The 24,616-nt window shown below is 44.6% G+C and overlaps 1 pseudogene; it reads right to left on the bottom strand.

Annotated features, from left to right (window-relative positions):
- Positions 1–23,974, bottom strand: part of LOC115124511 (procollagen-lysine,2-oxoglutarate 5-dioxygenase 2-like) — a 133,880-nt pseudogene extending 109,906 nt beyond the window's left edge.
- Positions 23,975–24,616: the final 642 nt, after the last annotated feature.

Genomic DNA, 24,616 nt, shown 5'->3' with positions numbered 1-24,616 from the left:
AGTTTGGTGGAGGATGAATAATGGTCTGGGGCTGTTTTTCATGGTTCAGGACCCTTAGTTCCAGTGAAGGGAAATCTTAACGCTACAGCATACAATGACATTCTAGACGATTCTGTGCTTCCAACTTTGTGGCAACAGCTTGGGGAAGGCCCTTTCCTGTTTAAGCATGACAATGCCCCCGTGCACAAAGCGAGGTTCCTACACAGATCAATGTGGAAGAACTTGACTGGCCTGCACAGAGCCCTGACCTCAACCCCATTGAACACCTTTGGGATGAATTGCAACGCAGACTGCAAGCCAGGCCTGGTCGCTCAATATTAGAGCCCAACCTCACTAATGCTCTTGTGGCTGAATGGACGCAAGTCCCTGCAACAATATTTCAACTTCTAGTGGAAAGCCTTCCCAGATAAGTGGAGGCTGTTACTGCAGCAAAAGGTGCACAAAGTCCATATTAATGCCCATGATTTTGGAATGAGATGTAATATGAGCAGGTCTCCACATACATTTGGTCACATATTTTGGGGATGTCAATTTTGGGGGAAGCCTGGGGGAAGTCAGACGAGTCAGTCAGTCAGACCAGTTGGTCAGTCAGACAGTCAGTCAGCCAGTCAGCCAGCCAGCCAGTCAGTCAGTCAGTCAGTCAGTCAGTCAGTCAGTCAGTCAGTCAGCCAGTCTGTCAGTCAGACCAGTTGGTCAGCCAGTCAGCCATTCAGTCAGTCAGCCAGTCAGTCAGTCAGTCAGTCAGTCAGTCAGTCAGACCAGTTGGTCAGCCAGCCAGCCAGCCAGTCAGTCAGTCAGCCAGCCAGCCAGTCAGCCAGCCAGCCAGCCAGTCAGCCAGTCAGTCAGCCAGTCAGTCAGCCAGTCAGTCAGTCAGTCAGTCAGTCAGTCAGCCAGCCAGCCAGCCAGTCAGATCAGTTGGTCAGCCAGCCAGCCAGTCAGTCAGACCAGTTGGTCAGTCAGACCAGTCAATCAGTCAGCCAGTCAGAACAGTCAGCCAGTCAGCCAGCCAGCCAAGTCGGTCAGCCAGCCAAGTCGGCCAGCCAGCAAGTCAGTTAGTCAGCCAGTCTGTACCTAGAAGGTGAGTGAAAGCTCCATATGTTCCCACTTACAGCCCCAGGAATATCATCTCAGAGTATACCAATCAGAGGAAACGAAGGATTGCATGCTGGGAGTTTGTCAGTCAGAAATAATTTGAGCTGTTCACGACTAAAAATAGAACAGTCTTTGTTGTGGGCCTTCGACAGCTTCCTTCCATGATGTGCCATAATCCATGCTACGTTGTAACACATCATCGGCAGGCTGGGCTGTGACCACGGGTACTGTGATGTTGATTACACGTCCCTAACCCACCCATAAAGACCTCAACCGTAGAATGCAGCATGAAATCACCAGTTACAAAGTTGTAGCCTGGTTTCCGTAGGCTAACCCGTCAGCTGCCCGAGACCCAGACCAAAACCCAGTCTCTCATTTATTTTTCCCAGCTCTGAAAAAAACTATTACGAGGTGGAAAAAGAGAAGGAACATCCAACGGGTCGATTCCATGTAGTATTCCTGTCAGTCGTAATGACGACAATTATGGTAGCCATTCCTGTGTGAGTCACAGACCCGTGTTACCATAGCAACGCTAGGTCCAACAGTTGTTAGGCTAATAGTTAAGGGAAATACCGTGGTGAGACCAGGGAAATAGAACCTGATGTGTGGGTCGGATGGTCCGTGGTGAGACCAGGGAAATAGAACCTGATGTGTGGGTCGGATGGTCCGTGGTGAGACCAGGGAAATAGAACCTGATGTGTGGGTCGGATGGTCCGTGGTGAGACCAGGGAAATAGAACCTGATGTGTGGGTCGGATGGTCCGTGGTGAGACCAGGGAAATAGAACCTGATGTGTGGGTCGGATGGTCCGTGGTGAGACCAGGGAAATAGAACCTGATGTGTGGGTCGGATGGTCCGCGGTGAGACCAGGGAAATAGAACCTAATGTTTGGGTCGGATGGTCCGTGGTGAGACCAGGGAAATAGAACCTAATGTGTGGGTCGGATGGTCCGTGGTGAGACCAGGGAAATAGAACCTAATGTGTGGGTCGGATGGTCCGAGGTGAGACCAGGGAAATAGAACCTAATGTGTGGGTCGGATGGTCCGTGGTGAGACCAGGGAAATAGAACCTAATGTGTGGGTCGGATGGTCCGTGGTGAGACCAGGGAAATAGAACCTAATGTGTGGGTCGGATGGTCCGTGGTGAGACCAGGGAAATAGAACCTAATGTGTGGGTCGGATGGTCCGTGGTGAGACCAGGGAAATAGAACCTAATGTGTGGGTCGGATGGTCCGTGGTGAGACCAGGGAAATAGAACCTAATGTGTGGGTCGGATGGTCCGTGGTGAGACAAGGGAAATAGAACCTGATGTGTGGGTCGGATGGTCCGTGGTGAGACCAGGGAAATAGAACCTAATGTGTGGGTCGGATGGTCCGTGGTGAGACCAGAGAAATAGAACCTAATGTGTGGGTCGGATGGTCCGTGGTGAGACCAGGGAAATAGAACCTGATGTGTGGGTCGGATGGTCCGTATGTGGTAGACATTATTTACCCCGCTGACGGTAGAAATTGTAACCCTGCTGGGATAACCGGGGAAAATGAACGACAAATCATCGCACTTCATTAGTGAATCATTGTGATGTCATTAGTCAATGGAACAACCTCTGTAGGCCAGTAAACTAAGCCATGGCTTCTTGTCAACTCTACACATCACTCTGTTGCCTCAGTGAAAGAACCTTCCCAGCTAATTTGGTTTCCCTCTGGTTCCTCAAACGTTTTCCCTCTGGTTCCTCAAACGTTTTCCCTCTGGTTCCTTGAACATTTCCCTCTGGTTCCTCAAACGGTTTCCCTCTGGTTCCTCAAACGTTTTCCCTCAGGTTCCTCAAACGTTTTCCGTCTGGTTCCTTGAACATTTCCCTCTGGTTCCTCAAACGGTTTCCCTCCGGTTACTAGAACGTTTTCCCCTGGGAGGTTTTATCAACGATCTGAGGTATTTGAATAATTTCCTTAAAACTTGTACTGAATGTTTCAAGAAGACTTAATAACACTGCTATATTATTTGGGGTTAACTGTTTTGAACTCCAAGAACAGATAGGCCACATATAGGACACAGATAGGCCACAGATAGGCCACAGATAGGACACAGATAGGCCACAGATAGGACACAGATAGGACACAGTAAGGACACAGATAGGCCACAGATAGGACACAGATAGGACACAGATAGGACACAGATAGGACACAGATAGGCCACAGTTAGGACACAGTTAGGACACAGATAGGCCACAGATAGGCCACAGTTAGGACACAGACAGGCCACAGATTGGACACAGTTAGGACACAGATAGGACACAGATAGGACACAGATAGGCCACAGATAGGACACAGATAGGCCACAGATAGGCCACAGATAGGACACATGGAAATGAAACTAATACAAGATGGTGTAGTCTTGTGTGATGACCTGTCCTCATAGGTGTTTGGTGTTTTCCCCTTTCCTTTAGTTGATCTACAGTCTATAGCCTACCTGTGTCTTATTTGCCGTTTGGAGCCTACGCATTGAAGTCCAGCTTAACATCTAGGCTATATTCAATTAGCTTTACAAACAATGTGGCTTTTCGCCCGTCTCCCCTACTTGGGTTCACCCGCCAGCCTACAGTGTCTCAGCTAATCTGTCCCTCTGGAACCTGAGACTGCTTTCTTTTGGTGGCTCTGGTGGATTCTTTGATGTTTCTCCGCTGAGCGTTCACCATCCAGCTCCCCTGGGCCTCAGTGTTTCCACACGGATTCTACGCTGCCTCTCGGCTGCCAAGCTGCCATGTGCTTCAGATTCCCGGTGTTTCCAAGAGGTTTCTCTGCTGAGTCGGGGTGGTCCAGCTCTACCGTCCTTCTGTGTCTAATCGTTGATACACCAGAGTGCTAGGGGCCTTTCTCGACCCTGATCTCCCGGCTTGGATACCTTGGCAGCAGGGCAACATCTCCTGTTGACCCTCGCTCTACCACTGAGCCCCAGGAGAGCTATCTGTGCACATCCTCTTGTGATGTCCGTTATATGCCCCCTTGCATCCCAACCCACTTCTCTCCCTCCCCCAGGGTAAAACATTGATGCGTCTCCTCATCTTGGGATGTTATTTTCATCATTCATGGTCACTCTGTTTCTGGGGCTGCCTCTATTTTACCCTTATGTTTGTAATGAAACAGTGGTTTCCATCAAGTCTATCATGAATTCATGTGCACAGCAGCCAGAGATGACTACAGTCAGCCTATCATGAATTCCCTCTCATGTGCACAGCAGTCAGAGATCATTACAGTCAGCCTATCATGAATTCCCTCTCATGCGCACAGCAGTCAGAGATCATTACAGTCAGCCTATCTCGTCACTTGTGGTTTCCTGTAATGTTCATTTAAACCCTAAGCCCAGTTGTTTCCACTGTTAACTATTATGTCACCATGGATACCAATAGAGTGACATCGGATGACTTCTGTAACTGCCTCCGATTAATGTTTAAAAGGAAAACTCCCAAAAGAAAGACTCCACTCCCAAAAGGAAAACTCCACTCCCAAAAGAAAGACTCCACTCCCAAAAGGAAAACTCCACTCCCAAAAGGAAGACTCCACTCCCAAAAGGAAGACTCCACTCCCAAAAGAAAGACTCCACTCCCAAAAGGAAAACTCCACTTCCAAAAGGAAGACTCCACTCCCAAAAGAAAGACTCCACTCCCAAAAGGAAAACTCCACTCCCAAAAGGAAAACTCCACTCCCAAAAGGAAGACTCCACTCCCAAAAGGAAAACTCCACTCCCAAAAGAAAAACTCAACTCCCAAAAGGAAAACTCAACTACCAAAAGGAAAACTCCACTCCCAAAAGGAAAACTCCACTCCCAAAAGGAAAACTCCACTCCCAAAAGAAAGACTCCACTCCCAAAAGGAAAACTCCACTCCCAAAAGGAAAACTCCACTCCCAAAAGGAAGACTCCACTCCCAAAAGGAAAACTCCACTCCCAAAAGGAAAACTCCACTCCCAAAAGGAAAACTCCACTCCCAAAAGGAAAACTCCACTCCCAAAAGCAAGACTCCACTCCCAAAAGGAAAACTCCACTCCCAAAAGGAAAACTCCACTCCCAAAAGGAAAACTCCACTCCCAAAAGCAAGACTCCACTCCCAAAAGGAGGACTCCACTCCCAAAAGGAAAACTCCACTCCCAAAAGGAAAACTCCACTCCCAAAAGGAAGACTCCACTCCCAAAAGGAAAACTCCACTCCCAAAAGGAAAACTCCACTCCCAAAAGGAAGACTCCACTCCCAAAAGGAAAACTCCACTCCCAAAAGGAAAACTCCACTCCCAAAAGGAAAACTCAACTCCCAAAAGGAAAACTCCACTCCCAAAAGGAAAACTCAACTCCACTCCCAAAAGGAAAACTCCACTCTCAAAAGGAACCACTCCCAAAAGGAAAACTCCACTCCCAAAAGGAAGACTCCACTCCCAAAAGGAAGACTCCACTCCCAAAAGGAAAACTCCACTCCCAAAAGGAAAACTCAACTCCCAAAAGGAAAACTCCACTCCCAAAAGGAAAACTCCACTCCCAAAAGGAAAACTCCACTCCCACTCCCAAAAGGAAAACTCCACTCCCAAAAGGAAAACTCCACTCCCAAAAGGAAAACTCCACTCCCACTCCCAAAAGGAAAACTCCACTCCCAAAAGGAAAACTCCACTCCCAAAAGGAAAACTCCACTCCCCCCCCCAAAAAAAAAACATAGTCCATTGTTGACATAGTCCCTAAAAACATGCTACGTTTTGCTGAAGTACTGAAATTCCCACAGAAGAGCTTCTTAACATTCTAGGAAGAATTTTAGAATATTTTACAATGTCAAACTAATTAAATGTAACATGTTTTTTTAAATTTTTAGGAAAACCTTCTGTAAAAGGAATAAAACACCAAAGAAAATTACAAGTCAAGAAAATTACAAATGTCAAGTTCCTTAAAATGTGCTGAGCCAATCAAGTTTTGGGAAGGTTTAAATTCAACATAACCATAGGACAACCACACTCTCACCAAGCTCTGAGAAGCATATGGTTCTCTGAACGTTATGTGCTACCTGGGTTATTTTCTCCATCCTTGCCATTGATAACTTAATCTCACCAGGACCAGTAATGGAGGGTCCTTCACCTAGTGGTCAGTTCAAGGTTTAGCTCTCCATAGTCTTCCTCTGTCACCACGCAGTGTCTTTGGTGCTACAGACGAGTGTCACAGCAAGTTGCCAACACCGTCAACATGGAAGTGTGATAATTATGCGTTACAGAGACGGCTTATTGCAGGCTAGAAGAGGTGCTAGAGGTGTTATAGAATAGAGGTTTCTCGTTTCTGTTCAAGAGATCACATAAAAGGAATCCTCCAATGAAATCTATGCTACTAATCTGCCAGAGTTACGCAGCTGCACCATCTCATCTGCCTTTGTTACATGCGTCCTAGAAAACAGGTGTAAACTAAAAATGGTCATTTTCCAACAATGCAGAGGTAAAAGGCAAGATAGAAAAAATGGTTTAACACTTTTTAATAGTGACACGAAGAATAAATACACAATGAATAACGCATAAAAATTATGTGTAAACATAACAATACAGGGAACCCAGTACTGAGTCAATGTGCAGCGATAAGGGTTAGAGGTAATTTAGGTCGCAATGTACATATATTTATTTGATTTAACCTGTATTTAGTTATGCAACAGGAAAGATAGACAGTCTGGACAAGCCAGTTAGAATTACACCCGAGTCAATTACATCAGAACCAACCAATGACATCAGATCCAACCAATGACATCAGATCCAACCCAATGACATCAGATCCGACCCAATGATATCAGATCCGACCCAATGACATCAGATCCGACCCAAAGATATCAGATCCAACCCAATGACATCAGATCCGACCCAATGACATCAGATCCGACCCAATGACATCAGATCCGACCCAATGACATCAGATCCAACCCAATGATATCAGATCCAACCCAATGATATCAGATCCGACCCAAAGATATCAGATCCGACCCAATGACATCAGATCCGACCCAAAGATATCAGATCCAACCCAATGACATCAGATCCGACACAATGACATCAGATCTGATCCAATGACATCAGATCCGACCCAATGACATCAGATCCGACCCAATGATATCAGATCCGACCCAATGACATCAGATCCGACCCAAAGATATCAGATCCAACCCAATGACATCAGATCCGACCCAATGACATCAGATCCAACCCAATGATATCAGATCCAACCCAATGATATCAGATCCGACCCAATGACATCAGATCCGACCCAAAGATATCAGATCCAACCCAAAGATATCAGATCCGACCCAATGACATCAGATACAACCAATGACATCAGATCCAACCAATGACATCAGATCCAACCAATGACATCAGATCCGACCCAATGACATCAGATCCAACCAATGACATCAGATCCGACCCAATGACATCAGATCCGACCCAATGACATCAGATCCGACCCAAAGACATCCGACCCAAAGACATCAGATCCGACCCAAAGACATCAGATCCGACCCAATGACATCAGATCCGACCCAATGATATCAGATCCAACCCAATGATATCAGATCCAACCCAATGACAACAGATCCAACCCAATGACATAAAATCCAACCCAATGACATCAGATCCGACCCAATGACATCAGATCCGACCCAATGATATTAGATCCGACCCAAAGACATCAGATCCGACCCAAATATATCAGATCCAACCCAATGACATCAGATCCGACCCAATGATATCAGATCCAACCCAATGACAACAGATCCAACCCAATGACATCAGATCCAACCCAATGATATCAGATCCGACCCAAAGACATCAGATCCAACCCAATGACATCAGATCCGACCCAAAGATATCAGATCCGACCCAATGACATCAGATCCAACCCAATGATATCAGATCCAACCCAATGACATCAGATCCGACCCAAAGACATCAGATCCAACCCAATGACATCAGATCCGACCCAAAGATATCAGATCCAACCCAATGACATCAGATCCGACCCAAAGACATCAGATCCGACCCAATGACATCAGATTCGACCCAAAGACATCAGATCCAACCCAATGACAACAGATCCAACCCAATGACATCAGATCCAACCCAATGATATCAGATCCGACCCAAAGACATCAGATCCGACCCAAAGATATCAGATCCAACCCAATGACATCAGATCCGACCCAATGACATCAGATCCGACCCAATGACATTAGATCCAACCCAAAGACATCAGATCCGACCCAAAGACATCAGATCCGACCCAATGACATCAGATCCGACCCAATGATATCAGATCCAACCCAATGATATCAGATCCAACCCAATGACAACAGATCCAACCCAATGACATCAGATCCAACCCAATGACATCAGATCCGACCCAATGACATCAGATCCAACCCAATGATATCAGATCCGACCCAAAGACATCAGATCCGACCCAAAGATATCAGATCCAACCCAATGACATCAGATCCGACCCAATGATATCAGATCCAACCCAATGACAACAGATCCAACCCAATGACATCAGATCCAACCCAATGATATCAGATCCGACCCAAAGACATCAGATCCAACCCAATGACATCAGACCCGACCGACCCAAAGATATCAGATCCGACCCAATGACATCAGATCCAACCCAATGATATCAGATCCAACCCAATGACATCAGATCCGACCCAAAGACATCAGATCCAACCCAATGACATCAGATCCGACCCAAAGATATCAGATCCAACCCAATGACATCAGATCCGACCCAAAGACATCAGATCCGACCCAATGACATCAGATCCGACCCAAAGACATCAGATCCAACCCAATGACAACAGATCCAACCCAATGACATCAGATCCAACCCAATGACATCAGATCCGACCCAATGATATCAGATCCGACCCAATGACATCAGATCCGACCCAAAGATATCAGATCCAACCCAATGACATCAGATCCGACCCAATGACATCAGATCCGACCCAATGACATCAGATCCGACCCAATGACATCAGATCCAACCCAATGATATCAGATCCAACCCAATGATATCAGATCCGACCCAAAGATATCAGATCCGACCCAATGACATCAGATCCGACCCAAAGATATCAGATCCAACCCAATGACATCAGATCCGACACAATGACATCAGATCTGATCCAATGACATCAGATCCGACCCAATGACATCAGATCCGACCCAATGATATCAGATCCGACCCAATGACATCAGATCCGACCCAAAGATATCAGATCCAACCCAATGACATCAGATCCGACCCAATGACATCAGATCCAACCCAATGATATCAGATCCAACCCAATGATATCAGATCCGACCCAATGACATCAGATCCGACCCAAAGATATCAGATCCAACCCAAAGATATCAGATCCGACCCAATGACATCAGATACAACCAATGACATCAGATCCAACCAATGACATCAGATCCGACCCAATGACATCAGATCCAACCAATGACATCAGATCCGACCCAATGACATCAGATCCGACCCAATGACATCAGATCCGACCCAAAGACATCCGACCCAAAGACATCAGATCCGACCCAAAGACATCAGATCCGACCCAATGACATCAGATCCGACCCAATGATATCAGATCCAACCCAATGATATCAGATCCAACCCAATGACAACAGATCCAACCCAATGACATAAAATCCAACCCAATGACATCAGATCCGACCCAATGACATCAGATCCGACCCAATGATATTAGATCCGACCCAAAGACATCAGATCCGACCCAAATATATCAGATCCAACCCAATGACATCAGATCCGACCCAATGATATCAGATCCAACCCAATGACAACAGATCCAACCCAATGACATCAGATCCAACCCAATGATATCAGATCCGACCCAAAGACATCAGATCCAACCCAATGACATCAGATCCGACCCAAAGATATCAGATCCGACCCAATGACATCAGATCCAACCCAATGATATCAGATCCAACCCAATGACATCAGATCCGACCCAAAGACATCAGATCCAACCCAATGACATCAGATCCGACCCAAAGATATCAGATCCAACCCAATGACATCAGATCCGACCCAAAGACATCAGATCCGACCCAATGACATCAGATTCGACCCAAAGACATCAGATCCAACCCAATGACAACAGATCCAACCCAATGACATCAGATCCAACCCAATGATATCAGATCCGACCCAAAGACATCAGATCCGACCCAAAGATATCAGATCCAACCCAATGACATCAGATCCGACCCAATGACATCAGATCCGACCCAATGACATTAGATCCAACCCAAAGACATCAGATCCGACCCAAAGACATCAGATCCGACCCAATGACATCAGATCCGACCCAATGATATCAGATCCAACCCAATGATATCAGATCCAACCCAATGACAACAGATCCAACCCAATGACATCAGATCCAACCCAATGACATCAGATCCGACCCAATGACATCAGATCCAACCCAATGATATCAGATCCGACCCAATGATATCAGATCCGACCCAAAGATATCAGATCCAACCCAATGACATCAGATCCGACCCAATGATATCAGATCCAACCCAATGACAACAGATCCAACCCAATGACATCAGATCCAACCCAATGATATCAGATCCGACCCAAAGACATCAGATCCAACCCAATGACATCAGACCCGACCGACCCAAAGATATCAGATCCGACCCAATGACATCAGATCCAACCCAATGATATCAGATCCAACCCAATGACATCAGATCCGACCCAAAGACATCAGATCCAACCCAATGACATCAGATCCGACCCAAAGATATCAGATCCAACCCAATGACATCAGATCCGACCCAAAGACATCAGATCCGACCCAATGACATCAGATCCGACCCAAAGACATCAGATCCAACCCAATGACAACAGATCCAACCCAATGACATCAGATCCAACCCAATGATATCAGATCCGACCCAACGACATCAGATCCGACCCAAAGATATCAGATCCGACCCAATGACATCAGATCCGACCCAATGACATTAGATCCAACCCAATGACATCAGATCCGACCCAAAGACATCCCCCATTTCACTGGGGGACGACGTTGTCGATGCACTTATTATCACATGAAGCTGGTGTGGTAAAGTCCTCAATGCCATCGGATGAATCCCGGAACATATTGGACCATTTCTGAATTGAGGTTGTCACGGGTACTTCCAGGAATTAGGAGGATAGGGTTAAGGTCAGATTAGCCAAAATGGAGGATGAGGGAGAGCTTTGTGTGTCTTTCTGTGGAGTAAAGGTGGTCTACAGTTTTTTTTTCCCTTCTAGTTGCACAGGTGACGTTCTGGTAGAAATCAGGTAAAAACGGATTTCAGTTTTCCTGTATTAAAATCACATGTCACTAGGAGCGCTGTCTCTGGATGAGCGTTTTCTTCTTTGCCTATTTACACAGCTCTTTGAGGGAGGTCTTAGTGCCAGCAACGAGTCAGGGGAACTAAGGGACTCAAAATAATGAACAGGAGAGGAGAATGAGAGGAAGGGGAGGGGACATTTCAACCCAATCATCTCAGAGAATAGGGGACTAGAACTATGAACAGGAGAGGAGAAATAGGTGAGGAGAAGGACAGGTGAATGAGAGGAGGAGAGGAGAAGGACAGGGGAATGAGAGGAGGAGAGGAGAAGGACAGGGGAATGAGAGGAGGAGAGGAGAAGGACAGGGGAATGAGAGGAGGAGAGGAGAAGGACAGGGGAATGAGAGGAGGAGAGGAGAAGGACAGGGGAATGAGAGGAGGAGAGGAGAAGGACAGGGGAATGAGAGGAGGAGAGGAGAAGGACAGGGGAATGAGAGGAGGAGAGGAGAAGGACAGGGGAATGAGAGGAGAGTCACTAAGGGACTAGAAACTATGAACAGGAGAAAGGGAGAAGGAAGACGAAGAGGAAGTGGAGAAGGAAATGGAAGACGAGGAAGAGGAGGAGGAGAAGGAAGAGAAAGAGGAAGAAGAGAAGTTGAGGAAGAGGATAAGGAATAGGAAGAAGAAGGAATAGGAGAAAGAGGAAAAAGAGGTCACACATCTGTTTACAGACAAGGATGCTTGGTTGTGGTGATATGTGCCAATGTTCCAAGAAGACCAATTGCAGGCTTGGCCTGCTAGCTAGGTTTATTATTACAGCCCATTCTTTATACACCATAGAATGTATGGGTGGCTGGTATTATAGCCCAGTATTTATATACCATAGAATGTATGGGTATCTTTATGTGCCATATAATGTATGGTTGGCTGGTATTACAGCCCAGTCTTTATATACCATAGAATGTATGGGTATCTTTATGTACCATAGAATGTATGGGTGGCTGCTATTACAGCCCAGTCTTTATATACCATAGAATGTATGGGTTTCTGGTATTACAGCCCAGTCTTTATATACCATAGAATGTATGGGTTTCTGGTATTACAGCCCAGTCTTTATATACCATAGAATGTATGGGTATCTTTATATACCATAGAATGTATGGGTGGCTGCTATTACAGCCCAGTCTTTATATACCATAGAATGTATGGGTGGTTGGTATTACAGCCCAGTCTTTATATACCATAGAATGTATGGGTGGTTGGTATTACAGCCCAGTCTTTATATACCATAGAATGTATTGGTGGCTGGTATAACAGCCCAGTCTTTATATACCATAGAATGTATGGGTGGCTGGTATTACAGCCCAGTATGTATATACCATATAATGTATGGGTATCTTTATGTACCATAGAATGTATGGGTATCTGGTATTACAGCCCAGTCTTTATACACCATATAATGTATGGGTGGCTGGTATTATAGCCCAGTATTTATATACCATAGAATGTATGGGTATCTTTATGTGCCATATAATGTATGGTTGGCTGGTATTACAGCCCAGTCTTTATATACCATATAATGTATGGGTATCTTTATGTACCATATAATGTATGGGTGGCTGCTATTACAGCCCAGTCTTTATATACCATAGAATGTATGGGTTTCTGGTATTACAGCCCAGTCTTTATATACCATAGAATGTATGGGTTTCTGGTATTACAGCCCAGTCTTTATATACCATAGAATGTATGGGTATCTTTATATACCATAGAATGTATGGGTGGCTGCTATTACAGCCCAGTCTTTATATACCATAGAATGTATGGGTGGTTGGTATTACAGCCCAGTCTTTATATACCATAGAATGTATGGGTGGTTGGTATTACAGCCCAGTCTTTATATACCATAGAATGTATTGGTGGCTGGTATAACAGCCCAGTCTTTATATACCATAGAATGTATGGGTGGCTGGTATTACAGCCCAGTATGTATATACCATATAATGTATGGGTATCTTTATGTACCATAGAATGTATGAGTATCTGGTATTACAGCCCAGTCTTTATACACCATAGAATGTATGGGTATCTTTATGTACCATAGAATGTATGGTTGGCTGGTATTACAGCCCAGTCTTTATATACCATAGAATGTATGGGTATCTTTATGTACCATCTAACGTATGGGTAGCTTTATGTACCAGATAATGTATGCATAGCTTTATGTACCATATAATGTATGTGTATCTGGTATTACAGCCCATTCTTTATATACCACAGAATGTATGGGTATATTTATGTACCATAGACTGTATGAGTATATGTATGTACCATGTAATGTATGTGTAGCTTTATGTACCATATAATGTGCGGGTAGCTTTATGTACCATAAAATGTATGGGTATATGTATGTACCATGTAATGTATGGGTAGCTTTATGTACCATATAATGTATGGGCAGCTTTATGTACCATATAATGTATGGGCAGCTTTATGTACCATAGAATGTATGGGCAGCTTTATGTACCATTGAATGTATGGGTAGCTTTATGTACCATATAATGTATGGGTAGCTTTATGTACCATACAATGTATGGGTAGCTTTATGTACCATATAATGTATGGGTATCTTTATGTACCATATAATGTATGGGTAGCTTTATGTACCATATAATGTATGGGTAGCTTTATGTACCATGTAATGTATGGGTAGCTTTATGTACCATAGAATGTATGGGTAGCTTTATGTACCATTGAATGTATGGGTAGCTTTATGTACCATATAATGTATGGGTAGCTTTATGTACCATACAATGTATGGGTAGCTTTATGTACCATATAATGTATGGGTATCTTTATGTACCATATAATGTATGGGTAGCTTTATGTACCATATAATGTATGGGTAGCTTTATGTACCATGTAATGTATGGGTAGCTTTATGTACCATAGAATGTATGGGTAGCTTTATGTACCATATAATGTATGGGTAGCTTTATGTACCATACAATGTATGGGTAGCTTTATGTACCATGTAATGTATGGGTAGCTTTATGTACCATAGAATGTATGGGTAGCTTTATGTACCATGTAATGTATGGGTAGCTTTATGTACCATATAATGTATGGGTAGCTTTATGTACCATATAATGTATGGGTAGCTTCATGTACCATATAATGTATGGGTAGCTTTATGTACCATGTAATGTATGGGTAGCTTTATGTACCATAGAATGTATGGGTAGCTTCATGTACCATATAATGTATGGGTAGCTTTATGTACCATGTAATGTATGGGTAGCTTTATGTACCATAGAATGTATGGGTAGCTTTATGTACCATAGAATTTATGGGTAGCTTTATGTACCATAGAATGTATGGGTAGCTTTATGTACCATAGAATGTATGGGTAGCTTTATGTACCATAGAATGTATGGGTAGCTTTATATACCATAGAATGTATGGGTATCTCCCATCTAAGGTGGAGTTTCCTTTTTCTCTGTGTGAAAATGTTCATAGAAGGTCCTCATGATGTCACCGAGGTCTCGTCCTAACTGACACCCTGCGTAGTGCACTATTGTTGTCCAGGGCTCATGGGGGATAGTATACCAGTTAGGACACAGACATGGTACAGAGTTAGTCTGCCTCTCAGCTTTCCTGTGTGACTGTTGAGGAAAGCCAGAAGCTCAGAAACCGACAGCTGCTAACCCGACGGCCCACAGACATCTACACTGAGACACCTTCCAGCTATGTACTGGAATGTTAAAAACTGGATTACAAACAAACTCTGGCATAAAAACACTTTAGTGATGAAAGACACCAGGACAGGGGATAAACGTCCCACTTTGTGTTGTCATCTTGACCAATGGGAAGGAGTTTCACAGAGAAGTTTCTAGAAGCTAGTGGTTGATACAGTCTGGTCCAATCATTAATGTAAACACCCAGAACTCACAGCAATTAAAGTTAAGCAGCTCCATTTTAACCTAGTATGGTCAGGTTTGTGCTTTCCCAGATTTAAAACACTGAAGCTTTACGGTCTAGCAGTCGACGTTGCTGAGAAAATTTAAGAGAAAAGAAACTCAATCTCCTCTGTGGTTGAATTTCAACACAAGATGCCCAAACACATCTCTCCCTCTCTGCCTCTCTCATCATAAATTATCATTATTATTATTATTAATTTATATAATTAAATTATTTAATTATAAATTAAATTATCATAAAAATAATAATAATCTGTTTTGAAATGTATTGAAGTGTAATGTTATATATATTATATATGTTATTATTATATATATAATATATATGTTATATATATTAAAATGTAATGAATGCCAACTCTCTTATCTGACACGGTACATGTGTCTTCTCCATTCATGTCCATAACCATGTGTGTGAGGTGTATACATTTGTTTCAAATTAGATTTGTTTAAGACTACCAAGAAACACACTGTGTGACCCTGATTTAGTCCACTACACCACTAAATCAAAAGGTTAAACATGTCCACACACACACACACCAGACGCCGGTTCATTCTGTACTCTAAATCACAAAGTGTCAAACAAGACAGAGAGTACGTAGAGGAGAGAGAGAGTATATAGAGGACAGAGAGTATATAGAGGACAGAGAGTATATAGAGGACAGCGAGTACATAGAGGACAGAGAGTATATAGAAGACAGAGAGTATATAGAGGACAGAGAGTATATAGAGGACAGAGAGTATATAGAGAACAGAGAGTATATAGAGAACAGAGAGTATATAGAGGACAGGGAGTATATAGAGGACAGAGAGTATATAGAGGACAGAGAGTATATAGAGGACAGGGAGTATATAGAGGACAGAGAGTATATAGAGGAAAGAGAGTATATAGAGGACAGAGAGTATATAGAGGACAGAGAGTATATAACGGACAGAGAGTATATAGATGACAGAGAGTATATAGAGGAAATAGACTATATAGAGGACAGAGAGTATATAGAGGACAGAGAGTATATAGAGGACAGAGAGTATATAACGGACAGGGAGTATATAGAGGACAGAGAGTATATATAGGACAGAGAGTATATAGAGGATAGATAGTATATAGAGGACAGAGACTATATAGAGGACAGAGAGTACATAGAGGACAGAGAGTATATAGAGGACAGAGAGTATATAGAGGACAGAGAGTATATAGAGGACAGAGAGTATATAGAGGACAGAGAGTATATAGAAGACAGAGAGTAAATAGAGGACAGAGAGTATATAGAGGACAGCGAGTATATAGAGGACAGGGAGTAGCCATAGAGGACAGAGAGTATATAGAGGACAGAGAGTATATAGAGGACAGAGAGTATGTAGAGGACAGAGAGTATATAGAGGACAGAGAGTATATAGAGGACAGGGAGTAGCCATAGAGGACAGAGAGTATATAGAGGACAGAGAGTATATAGAGGACAGAGAGTATATAGAGGACAGGGAGTATATAGAGAACAGAGAGTATATAGAGGACAGGGAGTAGCCATAGAGGACAGAGAGTATATAGAGGACAGAGAGTATATAGAGGACAGAGAGTATATAGAAGACAGAGAGTATATAGAGGACAGAGAGTATATAGAGGACAGAGAGTATAAAGAGGACAGAGAGTATATAGAGGACAGAGAGTATATAGAGGACCGAGAGTATACAGAGGACAGAGAGTATATAGAGGACAGAGAGTATATAGAGGACAGAGAGTATATAGAGGACAGGGAGTATATAGAGGACAGAGAGTACATAGAGGACAGAGAGTATATAGAGGACAGAGAGTATATAGAGGACAGAGAGTATATAAAGGACAGCGAGTATATAGAGGACAGGGAGTAGCCATAGAGGACAGAGAGTATATAGAGGACAGAGAGTACGTAGAGGACAGAGAGTATACAGAGGACAGAGAGTATATAGAGGACAGAGAGTATATAGAGGACAGCGAGTACATAGAGGACAGAGAGTATATAGAGGACAGAGAGTATATAGAGGACAGAGAGTATGTAGAGGACAGAGAGTATATAGTTGAAAGAGAGTATATAGAGGACAGAGAGTATATAGAGGACAGAGAGTATATAGAGGACAGAGAGTATATAGAGGACAGAGAGTATGTAGAGGACAGAGAGTATATAGATGACAGAGAGTATATAGAGGACAGAGAGTATATAGAGGACAGAGAGTATATAGAGGACAGAGAGTATATAGAGGACAGAGAGTACATAGAGGACAGAGAGTATATAGAGGACAGAGAGTATATAGAGGACAGAGAGTATATAGAGGACAGAGAGTATATAGAGGACAGAGAGTATATAGAGGACAGGGAGTAGCCATAGAGGACAGAGAGTATGTAGAGGACAGAGAGTATATAGAGGACAGAGAGTATATAGAGGACAGTAGAGGACAGAGAGTATATAGAGGACAGAGAGTATATAGAGGACAGAGAGTATATAGAGGACAGAGAGTATATAGAGGACAGTAGAGGACAGAGAGTATATAGAGGACAGAGAGTATATAGAGGACAGAGAGTATATAGAGGACAGAGAGTATGTAGAGGACAGAGAGTATATAGAGGACAGAGAGTATATAGAGGACAGAGAGTATATAGAGGACAGATGGACTTCCTTCATAGTATAAAACTAAAAACTATCTTTCTTTGTCAATGAAAGTGAAAATCTCAGATGAACACATTCAGCTTTGTTGAACGTTTAAGTTAAAATAAAGGCCAGTCAGCTTATTCATCGTTTGCAGCCAAGTGTTGATAGAGGCTCATAAAGCCTTTTAATTCCATCGTAAAGACATCTTTAAATAGTGACAGAGGCTGTTTGATGTGGAGATTGTGACCCACACGTTAAATGGTTCAGAGTGTCTCCCTGGCCCAGTTCAGTAGGAACAGTTAGATGGTTCAGAGTGTCTCCCTGGCCCAGTTCAGTGTGAACAGTTAGATGGTTCAGAGTGTCTCCCTGGCCCAGATGGTTCAGAGTGTCTCCCTGGCCCAGTTCAGCAGGAACAGTTAGATGGTTCAGAGTGTCTCCCTGGCCCAGTTCAGTAGGAACAGTTAGATGGTTCAGAGTGTCTCCCTGGCCCAGTTCAGTAGGAACAGTTAGATGGTTCAGAGTGTCTCCCTGGCCCAGTTCAGCAGGAACAGTTAGATGGTTCAGAGTGTCTCCCTGGCCCAGTTCAGTAGGAACAGTTAGATGGTTCAGAGTGTCTCCCTGGCCCAGTTCAGTGTGAACAGTTAGATGGTTCAGAGTGTCTCCCTGGCCCAGTTCAGTAGGAACAGTTAGATGGTTCAGAGTGTCTCCCTGGCCCAGTTCAGTAGGAACAGTTAGATGGTTCAGAGTGTCTCCCTGGCCCAGATGGTTCAGAGTGTCTCCCTGGCCCAGTTCAGTGTGAACAGTTAGATGGTTCAGAGTGTCTCCCTGGCCCAGTTCAGTAGGAACAGTTAGATGGTTCAGAGTGTCTCCCTGGCCCAGTTCAGTGTGAACAGTTAGATGGTTCAGAGTGTCTCCCTGGCCCAGATGGTTCAGAGTGTCTCCCTGGCCCAGTTCAGTGTGAACAGTTAGATGGTTCAGAGTGTCTCCCTGGCCCAGTTCAGTAGGAACAGTTAGATGGTTCAGAGTGTCTCCCTGGCCCAGTTCAGTAGGAACAGTTAGATGGTTCAGAGTGTCTCCCTGGCCCAGTTCAGTGTGAACAGTTAGATGGTTCAGAGTGTCTCCCTGGCCCAGTTCAGTAGGAACAGTTAGATGGTTCAGAGTGTCTCCCTGGCCCAGTTCAGTGTGAACAGTTAGATGGTTCAGAGTGTCTCCCTGGCCCAGATGGTTCAGAGTGTCTCCCTGGCCCAGTTCAGTGGGAACAGTTAGATGGTTCAGAGTGTCTCCCTGGCCCAGTTAGATGGTTCAGAGTGTCTCCCTGGCCCAGATGGTTCAGAGTGTCTCCCTGGCCCAGTTCAGTGTGAACAGTTAGATGGTTCAGAGTGTCTCCCTGGCCCAGTTCAGTACGAACAGTTAGATGGTTCAGAGTGTCTCCCTGGCCCAGTTCAGTGTGAACAGTTAGATGGTTCAGAGTGTCTCCCTGGCCCAGTTCAGTACGAACAGTTAGATGGTTCAGAGTGTCTCCCTGGCCCAGTTCAGTGTGAACAGTTAGATCGTTCAGAGTGTCTCCCTGGCCCAGTTCAGTGTGGACAGTTAGATGGTTCAGAGTGTCTCCCTGGCCCAGTTCAGTATGAACAGTTAGATGGTTCAGAGTGTCTCCCTGGCCCAGTTAGATGGTTCAGAGTGTCTCCCTGGCCCAGTTAGATGGTTCAGAGTGTCTCCCTGGCCCAGTTCAGTGTGGACAGTTAGATGGTTCAGAGTGTCTCCCTGGCCCAGTTCAGTGTGGACAGTTAGATGGTTCAGAGTGTCTCCCTGGCCCAGTTAGATGGTTCAGAGTGTCTCCCTGGCCCAGTTAGATGGTTCAGAGTGTCTCCCTGGCCCAGTTAGATGGTTCAGAGTGTCTCCCTAGCCCAGTTAGATGGTTCAGAGTGTCTCCCTGGCCCAGTTCAGTAGGAACAGTTAGATGGTTCAGAGTGTCTCCCTGGCCCAGTTAGATGGTTCAGAGTGTCTCCCTGGCCCAGTTAGATGGTTCAGAGTGTCTCCCTGGCCCAGTTCAGTAGGAACAGTTAGATGGTTCAGAGTGTCTCCCTGGCCCAGTTCAGTGTGAACAGTTAGATGGTTCAGAGTGTCTCCCTGGCCCAGTTCAGTGTGAACAGTTAGATGCTTATCCTGTAACACACAGCGTTTACAGACAGATTCAATCCATTCCTTTGAAAAAGGTGGAAGACTATATAAATGGCACTGATAAGCTTACATTGTTATTTTGAGCCAAAGCCCTGGGCTACTATCAAAGACACTGGTTGCATCACGTCCAATGTAATAAAATATGCCAACTGAAAGCCTTTTTCAGAGAGATGTTTTGTTCTGCAGTGTAGCTGGTTTGAGAAAGTGGCTATCGGAGGGTCTAATTAGCCCCCGCCCGCGCACCCGCCCCCTGAACTATAATCAGAGGGGGAGGGGCTATGACATAAATGGCTTACTGTGTGTGTGAGAGAGAAAGGGCTTCTGGGGGCTGTAGTTTCCCTAGACATCACAACACCACTATACTGTTAAGTAGCAGTAGTTTACGTCATGATGCAGAGTCTCACAAGACGTATGGCTACAGTTGGCTTCTGGGCTGAGAGGCTTTAACAAGCAGCCCTGTGTTGCTAAGCAGTTGGCTTCTGGGCTGAGAGGCTTTAACAAGCAGCCCTGTGTTCCTAAGCAGTTGGCTTCTGGGCTGAGAGGCTTTAACAAGCAGCCCTGTGTTCCTAAGCAGTTGGCTTCTGGGCTGAGAGGCTTTAACAAGCAGCCCTGTGTTGCTAAACAGTTGGCTTCTGGGCTGAGAGGCTTTAACAAGCAGCCCTGTGTTGCTAAGCAGTTGGCTTCTGGGCTGAGAGGCTTTAACAAGCAGCCCTGTGTTGCTAAGCAGTTGGCTTCTGGGCTGAGAGGCTTTAACAAGCAGCCCTGTGTTGCTAAGCAGTTGGCTTCTGGGCGGAGAGGCTTTAACAAGCAGCCCTGTGTTGCTAAGCAGTTGGCTTCTGGGCTGAGAGGCTTTAACAAGCAGCCCTGTGTTCCTAAGCAGTTGGCTTCTGGGCTGAGAGGCTTTAACAAGCAGCCCTGTGTTCCTAAGCAGTTGGCTTCTGGGCCGAGAGGCTTTAACAAGCAGCCCTGTGTTGCTAAGCAGTTGGCTTCTGGGCTGAGAGGCTTTAACAAGCAGCCCTGTGTTGCTAAGCAGTTGGCTTCTGGGCTGAGAGGCTTTAACAAGCAGCCCTGTGTTCCTAAGCAGTTGGCTTCTGGGCCGAGAGGCTTTAACAAGCAGCCCTGTGTTCCTAAGCAGTTGGCTTCTGGGCCGAGAGGCTTTAACAAGCAGCCCTGTGTTCCTAAGCAGTTGGCTTCTGGGCTGAGAGGCTTTAACAAGCAGCCCTGTGTTCCTAAGCAGTTGGCTTCTGGACTGAGAGGCTTTAACAAGTAGCCCTGTGTTGCTAAGCAGTTGTGTTTTACTGAAATTATTACTGAGTAATTGACAGAGCAATTTAGTGACACGTGCATGTTTACTCACGAAGGAGTTTTTCAGACAAGTACATTAAAGTTATAACTCTTCTGGAGAGGTTTCCTTTAGTCTACTATGCTGAAATATACTCCAGTTCCCACTCTGAACAGCTGAGCTGTGGGGTTCTAACGTCTGTATGTAGTAGCAGGTTGAACTAGCCTTGGGTCCATGTTCGTCAGTCTAAGCCATACTAAAACATAAACCTATTTAACACCGGTAAACCTATGAAGCCCCCCCAAAAAATAGACATCTTGTTTTCTATTTCATATGATAAATTGATGCTCATCAGGACCAACCGGTCAACGAAATTCACTTGATCTCAACTGTAAAAAGCGTCTAGACAAGATTTCCCCTTTCTTCACTGTCCTAATGAGAATTAACGTGGCAGGACGAGACGGACATCTTTGCTCACTCAGTCGAAATTATTATTTTTATTTTCTTATTTTATGGATATACACAAAGCAATAACAACAGAAAAACAGGTCAAACTAAATGAAATGAAGCTACTTGGCTATCATTCTAGCTGCACGGTTTGACGTGACCGTGTTAGTCATAGTCGGCTAGCGAGAGATGGAACATTTAGAACGAAAAAATACTTCACGACTGGGTCACGTTTCTGGCAACCTGACCGATACAAGGAACGGCCAGCCGGTTTGGCGAGCAGTCATAGATGTGTCGGGACTTGGCTTATATTTTATTCGAGGGATGAAATAGTATCCTATGCATACATTGATCAAAATAATGTTTTTAATTTAATTGGTAACCCGTTGTAGAAAAGCAATTGAACACTCGAGGTTGTGTAAAATAACTTTTTTTTTTGCACGGCTCTGCTGATCTACTCCGCCTCCGCACCGCAGCTCAGCCGCCTCCGCACCGCAGCTCAGCCGCCTCCGCATCGCAGCTCAGCCGCCTCCGCACCGCAGCTCAGCCGCCTCCGCATCGCAGCTCAGCTGCCTCCGCACCGCAGCTCAGCCGCCTCCGCATCGCAGCTCAGCCGCCTCCGCACCGCAGCTCAGCCGCCTCCGCATCGCAGCCGCCTCCGCATCGCAGCTCAGCCGCCTCCGCATCGCAGCTCAGCCGCCTCCGCATCGCAGCACAACCGCCTCCGCACCGCAGCACAACCGTGCTAAGAAAGTGATTTAGCACTCCCTCTCTGAACAATTGCTTTATTATGGGGTGTTGACTGGTTTATTGTGAGGCCACTTAGAGTAGCCTGCTATATGATCAAACGCTTAGGATGGAGCGATGGGTGGATGGCGTCCTTGTCCTCAGCCTCAATTGCTACCCGACTGGTGGACGAGATTAGGGTTGGGGCAGCTGGAGTAGGGATTGAACCAGTAATTACCGTGGTGGTAGGGCAAATGGAAAATACACTCTCGCCTGTGCCATAAAGGTCCAGACCTCTAGGCAGAAGGTGTGCTCACATACAGAGAGGATTCAGTAGAATTAGTACTGATTCCAACAAGGTGGCCTTCTCATTTAGTTTGCAGCAAGGCATTATAGCAAACCTGTACAGATTAATTCAAGATAGAAAACACACTGAAACCAATACAGGTATGTGTGTTTGGTAACTACAGAATACTTCTACAGGCGACTGGTAAAGTGCAACTTTCTACATCTTAATATTAGATTACAATTGTTATTTGGATTTCGATTCGAAAACATTTCCTATAGGGAGATAAAAGTTGCACTCCACTATAAATTAAACAAGAACATTCAGTTAAGGGTGAAAATGTGAGAAAGTGCAGACGCAGACGTTTATTCTCCCTTTGAGAGAAAGTCCTAGAACGCTACCGTGTAATTTTGACATCACGTTTGACATCATGTTCCACTTCGCAAACACAGCAGATTTTCCCACACCGAGCGCAGTTACGGTGAACCTGCGCTTCCTCGCGTAACATGATGTATTTGCTGAATACAACATCTCTTTAACATTGATCACAGATCGGTGGATAGAGACATCGCTCACAATAGCAAGATAATAAAGTAATATTTTAGAAAATAAGCACATTTATTAAGAGATAAACTATTAATAAGTAGAGAAAGTGTCAAAAAACAAGACAAAACGTCTTCAATTCAGTGGTATGTAAAACAATGTTTTGGCGATAGGACCAGAAGAGTTAATAATAGCCTAAACCGCTTACCTGTTGGAAATGGCTGTTGACTGCTCTCTGTTGAGTTGGAAATAAATTGTACCCAGGAAAACCATAATAAAACAACAAACGTCAGATACTCCATGTCGTCGGTGGGTTTTCAGGCAGTCCCTTGTTGCAGAGCGGGGGTTAGGGGACTGACCGATCCGTTGCTTCTCCTCCGCTAGTCTGCTGTACGCTAGTGGTCAGGACGCCCACCTTGGGGTCGACGATTTACTGGCTTTCCTCTCGCGATAATAGAATTACATTTTTTTTTAATCCTTCAACCAAACTTTGAGAGAGAGAGAGAGAAAGAGAGAGAGAGAGTGAGAGCTGGGTGAGAGTGAGGCAACAGTTGGTTAAGCCCCCAGGGAATGCTAGAATAAATACTGTTATTCGGAGAGAGAGAACAGACCAGTAAAGGTGTGGTTCTTTAATTAACAACTGTAGCCACATGGCTACTTCTTCCAGTAGGGGTGCATGTTGGCCTAACAGACTGTTAGAGAGAGAGAAAGTTCGAGAGAGAGAGATGTCTTTATTGTTTTGAAACTTCTGTATGTGTAATGATTACTGTTCATTTGCCTCACTTGCTTTGGCAATGTTAACACATGTTTCCCATGACAATAAAGCCCCTTGAATTGGATTGAATTGAATTGAGAGAGAAAGTTAGAGAGAGTGAGAGAGTGAGAGAGACAGAGAGACAGAGAGAGAGAGAGAGAGAGACTGTATATATACATCATATGACATTTGAAATGTCTGAATACTTTTTCAACTTCTGTACGTGTAATGTTTACTGTTCATTTTTATTGTTTGTTTCCCTTTTCTATATTATCTACCTCACTTGCTTTGGTAATGTTAACATATGTTTCCCATACCAATAAGCCCC

The sequence above is a fragment of the Oncorhynchus nerka genome, linkage group LG22, assembly GCF_034236695.1.
Source record: "Oncorhynchus nerka isolate Pitt River linkage group LG22, Oner_Uvic_2.0, whole genome shotgun sequence".
NCBI lineage: Eukaryota > Metazoa > Chordata > Actinopteri > Salmoniformes > Salmonidae > Oncorhynchus > Oncorhynchus nerka.
The sequence above is the reverse complement of the archived record's forward strand: the minus strand, read 5'-3'. Positions and strand labels throughout refer to the sequence as shown.